The sequence below is a fragment of the Schistocerca piceifrons genome, chromosome 6, assembly GCF_021461385.2.
Source record: "Schistocerca piceifrons isolate TAMUIC-IGC-003096 chromosome 6, iqSchPice1.1, whole genome shotgun sequence".
Lineage (NCBI taxonomy): Eukaryota > Metazoa > Arthropoda > Insecta > Orthoptera > Acrididae > Schistocerca > Schistocerca piceifrons.
Genome location: NC_060143.1, coordinates 97,667,943 through 97,679,447, shown reverse-complemented (window position 1 = coordinate 97,679,447; position 11,505 = coordinate 97,667,943).

Here is an 11,505-nt window from a genome sequence, read left to right as displayed (position 1 = left end):
GAGATCCAGATTGTAGTACATCCACACGGACCAGCGGCCATCCGGCGGCTGTCAACCACACCGGTGGAGGAATGGATTGCCCCACTACAAGAGCTCCTTACCAACCTTGTGGCCAACGTGGGAGCACGTTATAGAGCACGCGTTGCCATCCGTGGTGATCACACATTCGTGTCCCACCAGAGGACCATCATGACTAGCCGACCGTTGTGACCGAGTGGTTCTAGGCGCTTCAGTCCGGAAACGCGCTGATGCTACGGTCGCAATTCGAATCCTGCCTCGAGAATGGATGTGTGTGATATCCTTAGGTTAGTTAGGTTTAAGTAATTCTAAGTGTGGGGGACTGATGACCTCATATGTTAAGTCCCATAGTGCTTAGAGCCATTTGAACCATTTGAACCATCATGACTCGCAGTGACTTCAGCGTAAATATTGTCTTTGAGAGACGTCATTTCTGTTCGTTTCATTGCGAATTTCTTTTCAGTTACCTTCTGTATTGTACTATTCTACAGTAGTTCTTTCTACATATGATTGAAACACGTATGTATTCATTACCAGCGATGGCGAGGCATGACAGAATCTCTGACCAGAGAGTTATTTATCGTTGTTAGTCTGCGCTTGACCGCGCGAGTGTTCAGTTGTACTCTGTCTGTAGTAGAAGTCAGTCAGTTGCGTGTAGCGAGTCGGCAGGAACAGTAGTAGTGTGTGGCGAGTCGGCAGAAGGAGTAGTCAGTCGACAGTAGTAGCGAGTGGACGGTTGTACTGACCAGGCGTCGGCATGCGTCGACGGCGTGCTCTTCTTGCGACTCTGGTCAGGATTGTGGTGGACGATGAGTATTGTTGTAGAAGGTAATGAAGCAGCATTGCGCACATCTAGTAATGTATATTAATTGTAATTAATTTGTTCAAAAAAATGCCCCAATAATAATCTTTTTTATAAAGTAACTTTTTTAAAGAAAAACATTCATTTCAATTTAAAGAATATTTCCTATGCATTTCCTCCAAGAATCAAAATTTAATATACGCCAGCATTGCACGAAGCTGTGTCGATAGATAAGAGCAGATATAGATGCAGTTTATTGAGGTAAGAATTTTGCTATTGTTATTCAGAATACAGGGCCGAAGGTCAGCGCTGCTGCCCTTATAAAATTTATCAGGTTTAATTATTTCACAGGGCCGAAAGTCAGCGCTACTGTCCTTATAAAATTTATGAGGTTTAATTATTTCTGTTGAGATGTTAGATACGGTTCATGGTTCATTATCTAATTAATATTATTGTGTGGTTTTTGGTCAATTATCATTTATCAGTTTTGTGGGGAGTTCACGCATGGTTCCATTTCACATTTTTTATTAAACATTATTTTGTTGGGAGGTTACGCTTGGCTCCGTTTCCAAGTATAATTTAACATTTATTCGTGTGGAGAGGTTACACTTGCCTCATTATCATTGTCATATATTTTTTGCGGGGAGGTTACACTTGGCGACATCCGGACCAGGATCGTATTTCTTTGTGAATCTTCTGAGAAGTAGTCATATATCTGCTCTTATTTACTTAATAATTAGCATTGGCGCAACGCATTTTTTTATTTGTCAGTGTTTCTTCCACAGATCATCGGCAATTTGTTGCTCTTAGTTATAATAGTGTTTGTTGGATTTTGCATTGTCTTTGTTTCATTTGTGAATAATTTTGATTTTTTGATTTGAGAAAAATGCCGCGAAAAACTGTTAACAGTACATCGCGATGTGTAATGAATGAAATAACCGACTCTAATAATTTGAGCGATAGTATTTGCGACACGCAGTGTAATAATGACAGTTCCCCATTTATGGACAATCAGTGCGTGCTGATCACCGGTAATGATTTTATTGCTAGTGATGAGCAAATAAATTCAATTGTGTCCTCTGTTAATTTTACGACAATTGATGACGCGGGGCGTTCTGTTGCAATGAGCGCTGCCCAGCTTGACACTCCCGGTCTGCAGGATTTACGTGACGAACGGACAGCTTTTTTAATAAAAACATACAGTGTAATCAGAATGCGTCGGATTTATTTAATTCCGAGATAGTGACTAACAGTGCGCATCCGATGGGCAAACCTTTTGGTGAATCACAGAATGACCAAATGGTCACACAAAACGTGACAATTGCAGGTACGCCATCACACAGCACGGAGAATAGAGCCGATAATTTTGGCTGGGATCAAGTTATGGCATTTTTACGATAAATGGATGAAAAACAGAATGAAAAACTAGACAACAATTCCAAACAACTTAGTGAACAGAACAAACAAAATAATGAAAATCACAAACAACTTAGTGAACAGATCAAACAACTTAATGAAAATAACGAAAATCTCAAACAACAGCTTAATGAAAAATTAGACAACAATTCTAGATAGCTTAGTGAACAGATTACAGCCGTTGCCGCGCAGTGTCATGACACTAAAGAACAATTACGTAAGGAAATTGAGGCTTGTGCTAGGAAAAGTAGCGAAGAAATTAGATCAGTTGCTCAAGAATTAAGGGATACGCAAACAGCTACAACAGAATCACTTAGAGGCGAAATTAGTGCAGTCGGTAAACAATGCTCTGAAAAAACAACACAGTTACGCGACGAGTTTAAAGTAATGACAGCAGAACTTTCGCGCACACTGGATGCAAAAGTAGACCCGAAATTCGACCAACAGAACAGTCAAATTGACGAACGTTTTAATCATCACCTACAAAACAGTGATACGCGTTTCCGTAAATTTATACAGGAACAAAATAAAGTAAAACGACAAGTCATGGAAACAATTACCGCACAAAGACAGGAAGATAAACGTAAATTGTTTGCGAAAGCAAAAACATACGTAGACAACAATATTGTTACAGTGTCCGACGAAATTAATACCATCAAACAGTTGAACACAGAATTACGTGATGAAATTTCCGATCTTAAATCAAAAACAGATACACACACAGTAGATTTTCAGACAGTGACAGACAGACTCGAACAATTAGAACTAACACAGGATTCCGATGTCATTAAAGCTGACGTTAAAAAATTGAACGAAAGCACACGTAAATTACAAAAACAGATTAATGCTTCTGGCACTAAAAACGATGATCAGGTAAAAATACTGACTGAAAAATATGATGAATTGGCCAGTCGTATCGATGTTATCGAAAGTAATAATGACAGCAAATCAGACGATACTGCACCGATTTCGTTTAACCAAACACCTGAATTCCAAAATCTACAGCAGACAATCAGTGAGATAGATTCGTCCAATAATACATTACGTAGAAAATTGTCAACTTTACAGCAAGAGGTAACAGAGATGAAAAATGTTTCAGCATTTAATACATCACAGCATACGGCGAATTCCGAACATTTCTCACACTCACACAGCCAGTGTAATTTGGATAATTTACAGAGACTACGCGACTTAAAATCCGAAAAGCTACACGACTTAAAATCCGAAAAGATACAGACATACAGATTCTTATGTAATCGTGAACCTGTTCACACATTCAGTGATGAGAACGTTGATTATAAGCAATTTGTATGTGTAAAAAAATCTAAGCAATTTAATAATGACAGAGCACAGATACACGCATTGAACTGGATACGTCGATTTATTTTTGTACTTTCACCTACATTTCGTGTAAGGCAGAAACTACAATTAGCATGGATACAGCAATTTATTTTTGAATTTTCACCAGCATTGCCTGTAACACAAAAGCTAAAATTTATTTGCAGCGCATAATAGACCTCAGGGGATTCATTACGCTTTAATGAGTATGTGCCGTAGCGTGCACAGGGCCCCAAGCTGTAGTAGTGCTGTTTCATCTTTAGTTTTCTGCACTGCTCCCTTCTCTTCTACTATCCTTTATATCTATCAATACGGCTCTTTAACTATTGCTCTACCTAGTATTAAGAAAAGTGTAAAGAAAACCTGATACGACAAATTTTACCGAAAGTGACAATTTTTCATTAGACACTCCCGAAATGACAACTGCCGCCGCAATTTTAATAACAGATAAAAATTATAATCATCAGTATGTGTAAAATTATCAGCAACAGGAACCACATTTTTAGTAATAATAGAGGTTTTTCTCCGCAACAGCATCAAAACCAGCCGATTAGCATACCTAACCAACAATGTAATGTACAAGGTCAACCAAGCTTTACTGTTTCGCCGCGTGCACGTATAGTCTCAGCTCCAACAAATAGTAATGCACAGCAACAGCGGAATCAGTACGTACAGAAAACACACTATTTCAATTCCTATCGCAATGCACCGTATAGAAATGACTATCATGACAGACGTAAAAATAATGAGCACAATTTTCAGTGTACATTTAATAACAGTCTATCTTATCAGCAGTAAGAACATCCGCCACAACAAATAATCATGAATGAACCAGACAGTAGGTATCATCCAGAACGTAATACGTCAGGAAGAAATAACAGAACAGTACAAATAGTTGAAATGCCACAGTATCCTCCTGAAAATAATAACACGCCAGATAGAATTTGATTAAATACAGTACAGGTTGCATATTCCAGAAACGCAAGCAATACTTTTGACACGCAGAATCTTGTTCACGAGAATGTTGTTTGAAACATGCTTTGTTGAATGCACCACTTTTATCGCACCCAGATCTTACCAGAAATTTTTCCATTGCTACCGACAGTTCTAACACCGCTTTAGACGTACACATTTTTCAGGAAATTGAAGAAGATGATTGTACAGTAATTAAAAACAGCGCTTTTGCAAGTCGCATTCTGTCACCTGCTGAACGTAATTATTCTGTTACATAACTTGAAACATTATGCATTGTATGGGCTTTTACCAGATTTCGGCATTTTCTTTATGGAAGACACACTACAGTTTACACAGATCACAGAGCGATACAGTTTTTACTTTCCGCTAAATTTACACACGACAGATTAAGCAGATGGAAACTTTATCTACAGGAATTTAATTTTACAATTGTTCACATTCCCGGCACACAAAATATTGTAGCAGGTGCACTATACCGTTCTCTCAGCAACAATCAGCAAGACATCGCAACCAAATTCTGCAAAGCAAATTTCAGCGTCATGTACATTCAGCAAGTTGCATTTGAAAATTTCATTTCGCCGTCATTACAAGACATAGCACAAGAGCAGAGTAAAGACGACGTGTGGAAAGAAATTAAACAACTTTGGCAAGATAGGAATAATGTTACCATTAGAAACCATTACACTGTACGCAATGACATTCTGTTTCGCCGCTCTCATCCTGACAGCAACAATTGGTTATTATGCATTCCTGACGAACTTGTTAACAAATTAATCTGGTATACTCATTTAAGTTACATTACGGAGCTAGAAAATGTTTTCTTATACTGAGACAGAACTGTTATTTTACCAACATGGAGAAACGTATTCGACGAGTTTTAGCGTCATGTAAAATCTGCCAGAAAGCTAAATCAGATACGACTTCACATATTCCTCCATTACATCCCATTGTACCTGTTAAATTGAGACACATGGCCGCTGTAGACATTTTTGGTCCGATTCCCAGAACTAATAGAGGTTTTTGCTACATCTTTGTCGCTGTTGAACTCACTTCAAAATTTGTTACCTTCACTCCGTTACGCATGTGTTTAAAGTAATTTCCGACAATGGATCACAGTTTCGATCTGCTATATGGACACGTATGTTACGAGCTAGAAACATTTCTCCGATATATATATCCAGGTACCATGCTTCTTCGAACCCTTGTGAACGATTAATCAAAGAAATTGGTAAACTGTGTAGAATTTACTGCCATAAAAAACATATTGATTGGGACACACACATACTCTCATTCCAAGATGTAATTAATTCCATACCGAATGAATCTACTATGCTATCTCCGTCTGTTATACTGAAAAATGTTGAACCACCTAACAAAATTAAAGAATTAGTAACATTTCCTACATCTCGTCGACTACGACACCATGAAATAATTGACATTGCGCCGAACAACATCAAACGTGCCGCAGAGCGCCGGAGAAGACAGCAAAAACAGATTTGTATACGCCGTAACTTTCACATTGGACAGAAGATATTAGTACGTACACACTATTTATCCAACAAAGGAAAGAGTAAATGCAGTAAATTTGAGCTTCTATACGCAGGTCCATATCGAATTCGCAGCATTCCTCACCCCAATGTAGTACACGTCGAAACTTTGAGAACCAGAAACACCAAAGGGAACCACCACGTATCCAACGTCAAACCTTTTATTGAATGAACATACTTTATGATTGATCACACTGTAATGCCAGTTCCTAATTTTTTATGACCGCTTATGCAATTATATCCACATGAACAATTATTGATGATTATCGCATTTTTTCTTGGCAAGTGCCCGGCAAGGTAAGGTTAGCAGGTCGCTTTTTTTGTCGTTACACATCAGACCGTGCATATATTTCCAGATGAACTTACACATTTTTATGACAACTTATACAATTATATTTATGTGACTACTTACTGATGATTATCGTAATTTTTTCTTGGCAAGTGCCCGGCAAGGTAAGGTTAGCAGGTCGCTTTTCTTGTCGTTACACACCAGACCGTGCATATTTTCCCAGATGAACTTACACATTTTATGACCACTTATGTAATTATATTTATGTGACTACTTACTGATGATTACCGCATTTTTTCTTGGCAAATGCCCGGCAAGGTAAGGTTAGCAGGTCGCTTTTCTTGTCGTTACACATTAGACAGTGTACATTTTCCGGATAAAATTACGTATCTTACGAATAATTATGCAATTCTATCTAGTGATAGATTAATTTTATCAAATTTTCTCTCCATTAAAGTCTTCAATTCTCGCCTCTATTAACCACACAACATACAAGCTGTACACAGAGAAGATCACATTTCTTGTCGTTATACACCGTAGACCGTGCATATTTTCCAGTTTTATGTATGTATGATTGTTTTCCTCTTTTGTTTGTATGTACTATGAAATATTTAAGATATAACAAACACCAGTTGACTTTAACATTTTGCCTTATGATAGCTAAACATCGTGACTACTTTACTTTTTTTTGCTGCTACATTGTGATACACTGGGTACATTTTTGCCTCTGAACACTATCTATGTTTTTGACATATTACGTTTTCTGTCATGCTATGCTGTATGCTCATTTATGTTACTATAAACCAGTTTTTATTTAATGAGTATATGATTTAAATGCAAGACATCAATCTTTGTTCATCATTTTCAGAAAGAAATAACATATAAAAGAAATAAATTAAACAGAAATGGGAATTTCACCTTCGGAATGAACGAAAGAAGATGCAGAAAAAAACCTTATGAGGAAGAGTAAATGGATCAGGATTAACAAGCATTAACAAAAATATACTATAGACATCGTAGAATAGCAGTCTTAACTAATTTTTTCTTTCAGAATACAAGGCGATTGATGCAGGCTGTCAGACAGAACTACACATCTTAGTTTTAGTGATGAAATATGCTAGAAATAAGGAACAGTTGTGTAATGAGTAATGAAGTGATTTTTTTGCATATGATAATGAATGGTGATGAATAATGATGAAGAATATGCTACTATGGATAATGAAGTTTTTCTTTACAGGTGAGGATAATAATGGCGTTATGGTGAAATGGATAATGAAGTTTTTCTTTGCAGATGAAAATAATGATGAAGTTTATATATTTGCTGTTAGTTAAGAGATGCTATGTAGTTATTTTAGTATTTGTTGCAGTTCGTTTTGACAGTATGTGTTATATTGCATAGTATGATGACTGAAGGTTTTGGAAAGGACAGCTAGGGAACACATTTTTTTTATACACATTTCACTACCTGTTAATTCGAAGTTCACTACTTTTCAGCATAAAATGCGTTTCTTCTTTCAATTTAATAATCCATTTTTGTATTTTGCAGGAGAAATTATTTATGAAATTAATGTGCTATAAGCAGTTGTTCATTAAACCTATGTCATTTATGAATGTGATTACATATACTCTACTTGTTTCATAATCTTGCTACAGCTGACTCATGACGAATGACGTTACACATATATAATGCTTTATAATTAGGCAATGAGTGCCAATGTTCTCTGTAAAACGACTGATGAACATTATTCTGTAATACTATGTCATTTATTAGGTCCTATTTTCAATGATGACTTCTGATGGTTTATAGCTAGGCAATGAGTGCCAATGTTCTCTGTAAAACGATTTATGAACATTATTCTGTAATACTATGTCATTTATTACCTCCTGTTTTCAATGATGACTTCTGATGTTTTGTAATTAGGCAATGAGTGCCAAAGTTCTCTATAAAACGATTTATGTACATTATTCTGTAATACTATGTCATTTATTAGCTCCTGTTTTCAATGATCACTTCTAATGGTTTGTAATTAGGCAATGAGTGCCAATGTTCTCTGTAAAACGACTCATGAACATTATTCTGTAATAGTATGTACATGGTACAGAAATGTTCAATAACTGGGCAATGAGCGCCACTATTTACTAGTGTAATTCTCAATGAAGACTAGTATGTGACTTAATGTCCTTCACCTTCTGACCTAATTACCTGGAATTACTGCAATATCCGTTTGTCCTGTATATCCTCATGACCATGGAGCACTATATTTGGTTTTTGCACTAATTCTACGTTGGTGTGCCTTACAAGAACGTGGTGTTGACACGACATGCTGTCCACCACCGTGAGCGATGGAGATACTATTATGGTCCCACTGTTTGGTGTACCTAATGTACTACCGAAGAGATAACATGGAATATTACTACGACGTTTCAGTGTCTTGGCTACGCTGATTAATACTTCTGGGAAAAGAACTTCAGATTGTCTCACTTGGTGTTGTGCTTCTGTAGAAAGATATGGACTTTTAGTGCAGCTGTGTGCAACCTAAAGTGATACAACCATGATGCAAACCTTCCCTTTCCTATCCTAATTCTTGTAACATAATGAAAATCATTTTTGCTAACATGATTTGTATTCATGATCTATACATTTTTTGATTTGCTGATATGTTCTGAACTACAGCGCGTGTGTATTTTTATCATTTGTTAACATGATTTCTACTAATTGCATATACAATTTTGATTTGCTGATATGTTCTGAACTACAGTGCGTATGCACTTTTGTCGTTTGTTAACATGATTTCTACTGATTGCATATACAATTTTGATTTGCTGATATGTTCTGAACTACAGTGCATCTGCACTTATGTCATTTGTTAATTTGTTTTGTACTCATTGTATATATATTTTGTCATTACCTGATATATTCTGTACTCGGTGCATGTGCACTATATTTTACTTCATGTTCTACACCTATATATCTGTATATTCTGTGATTGTAAAGTTAGTTAGTTAACAAAAATTTGTTGCTCATGGCAAGTCCAAATGACTCACCATCGCTGCCAAATTTTTGCTGCCCCCCCCCCCCCCCCCCCAGTGGAGGGTTATGAAACACGTATGTATTCATTACCCGCGATGGCGAGGCATGACAGAATCTCTGACCAGAGAGTTATTTATCGTTGTTAGTCTGCGCTTGACCGCGCGAGTGTTCAGTTGTACTCTGTCTGTAGTAGAAGTCAGTCAGTTGCGTGTAGCGAGTCGGCAGGAACAGTGTGTGGCGAGTCGGCAGAAGGAGTAGTCAGTCGACAGTAGTAGCGAGTGGACGGTTGTACTGACCAGGCGTCGGCATGCGTCGACGGCGTGCTCTTCTTGCGACTCTGGTCAGGATTGTGGTGGACGATGAGTATTGTTGTAGAAGGTAATGAAGCAGCATTGCGCACATCTAGTAATGTACGTTAACTGTAATTAATTTGTTCAAAAAAATGCCCCAATAATAATCTTTTTTATAAAGTAACTTTTTTAAAGAAAAACATTCATTTCAATTTAAAGAATATTTCCTATGCATTTCCTCCAAGAATCAAAATTTAATATACGCCAGCATTGCACGAAGCTGTGTCGATAGATAAGAGCAGATATAGATGGAGTTTATTGAGGTAAGAATTTTACTTTTGTTCTTCAGAATACAGGGCCGAAGGTCAGCGCTGCTGCCCTTATAAAATTTATCAGGTTTAATTATTTCACAGGGCCGAAGGTCAGCGCTACTGTCCTTATAAAATTTATCAGGTTTAATTATTTCTGTTGAGATGTTAGATACGGTTCATGGTTCATTATCTAATTAATATTATTGTGTGGTTTTTGGTCAATTATCATTTATCAGTTTTGTGGGGAGTTCACGCATGGTTCCATTTCACATTTTTTATTAAACATTATTTTGTTGGGAGGTTACGCTTGGCTCCGTTTCCAAGTATAATTTAACATTTATTCGTGTGGAGAGGTTACACTTGCCTCATTATCATTGTCTTATATTTTTTTGCGGGGAGGTTACATGGACCAAGAGTTTTATCGAACACTATTGCTTGACAGTGAACAGTTGCTTTCGTCCTGACGATTTGGACACTAGTGTAGTTAAGTTGTCAATAATATTCCATCTTTGGCAATGAACATGGTGTCAGACAGTCAAGGAATATTTTAGGGAAGTGGTTTAAAAAATTTATTTAAAAGGCCCTGTGAAATATTTACAAGTTTTCTCCCAGAGTAACTTACGCTGTGCCTACGTGACACAAGTTGCCTGTCTTTCAAAACCGAGGCAGTTCTGTCAAAAAATGGTTGAAATGGCCCTGAGCACTATGGGACTTAACATCTGAGGTCATCAGTCCCCTAGAACTTAGAACTACTTAAACCTTACTAACCTAAGGACATCACAAACATCCATGCTCTAAGCAGAATTCGAACCTGCGACCGTAGCGGTCGCGCTGTTCGAGACTGAAGCGCCTAGAAGCGCTCGGCCACAACGGGCGGCGCAGTTCTGTCCAGTTAAAGCTGCTGACAAGAGACGTCCTGAGACATCTGCTGAAACTGCTAGCGAATTCACGCCATTGGTTTTGGCCAATAGCGTCGTGGGGGAACGGGTTACCTGTGTGGACGCTAGAGTGTTCTGCGGTGTGGAACACAGTTGCCTCTCTCTTTTGTAGTCCAGACCTCGAGCAGAACAGACGTCTTTTCGGAAGGCAGAGCCTGTGGCTCTGCTTTTTACGACCGGCCACCAACATAAGTTAACATCAACCGCTTCCCCTCCCGTTGCCCATTTCAATTAATTGTTCGACCTCCTAGACTGGCCTAAACCTGCTAACTTCCGACCCTAGGCGCGCCCCTTGTATGCCATACACTGAAATATATTCTCTTTATTGTACCTAATTTCCTGTTCCGTCATTTAACGGCAGCCCTGGATGCTCACTCTCAAATCCTGACCGCTCAACCTCCTGCACAGTGTCGTCACGAGACATATGTAACAACCTTCTCCCCCCTTCCCTGCCCATATATATTAACAGCAATAACATCCGACAGTTGGCAACATAAAGCAAAACATAGCATCAAAACAAGTATTCAGTTCGTAGCGCTGTGAAGTGCGG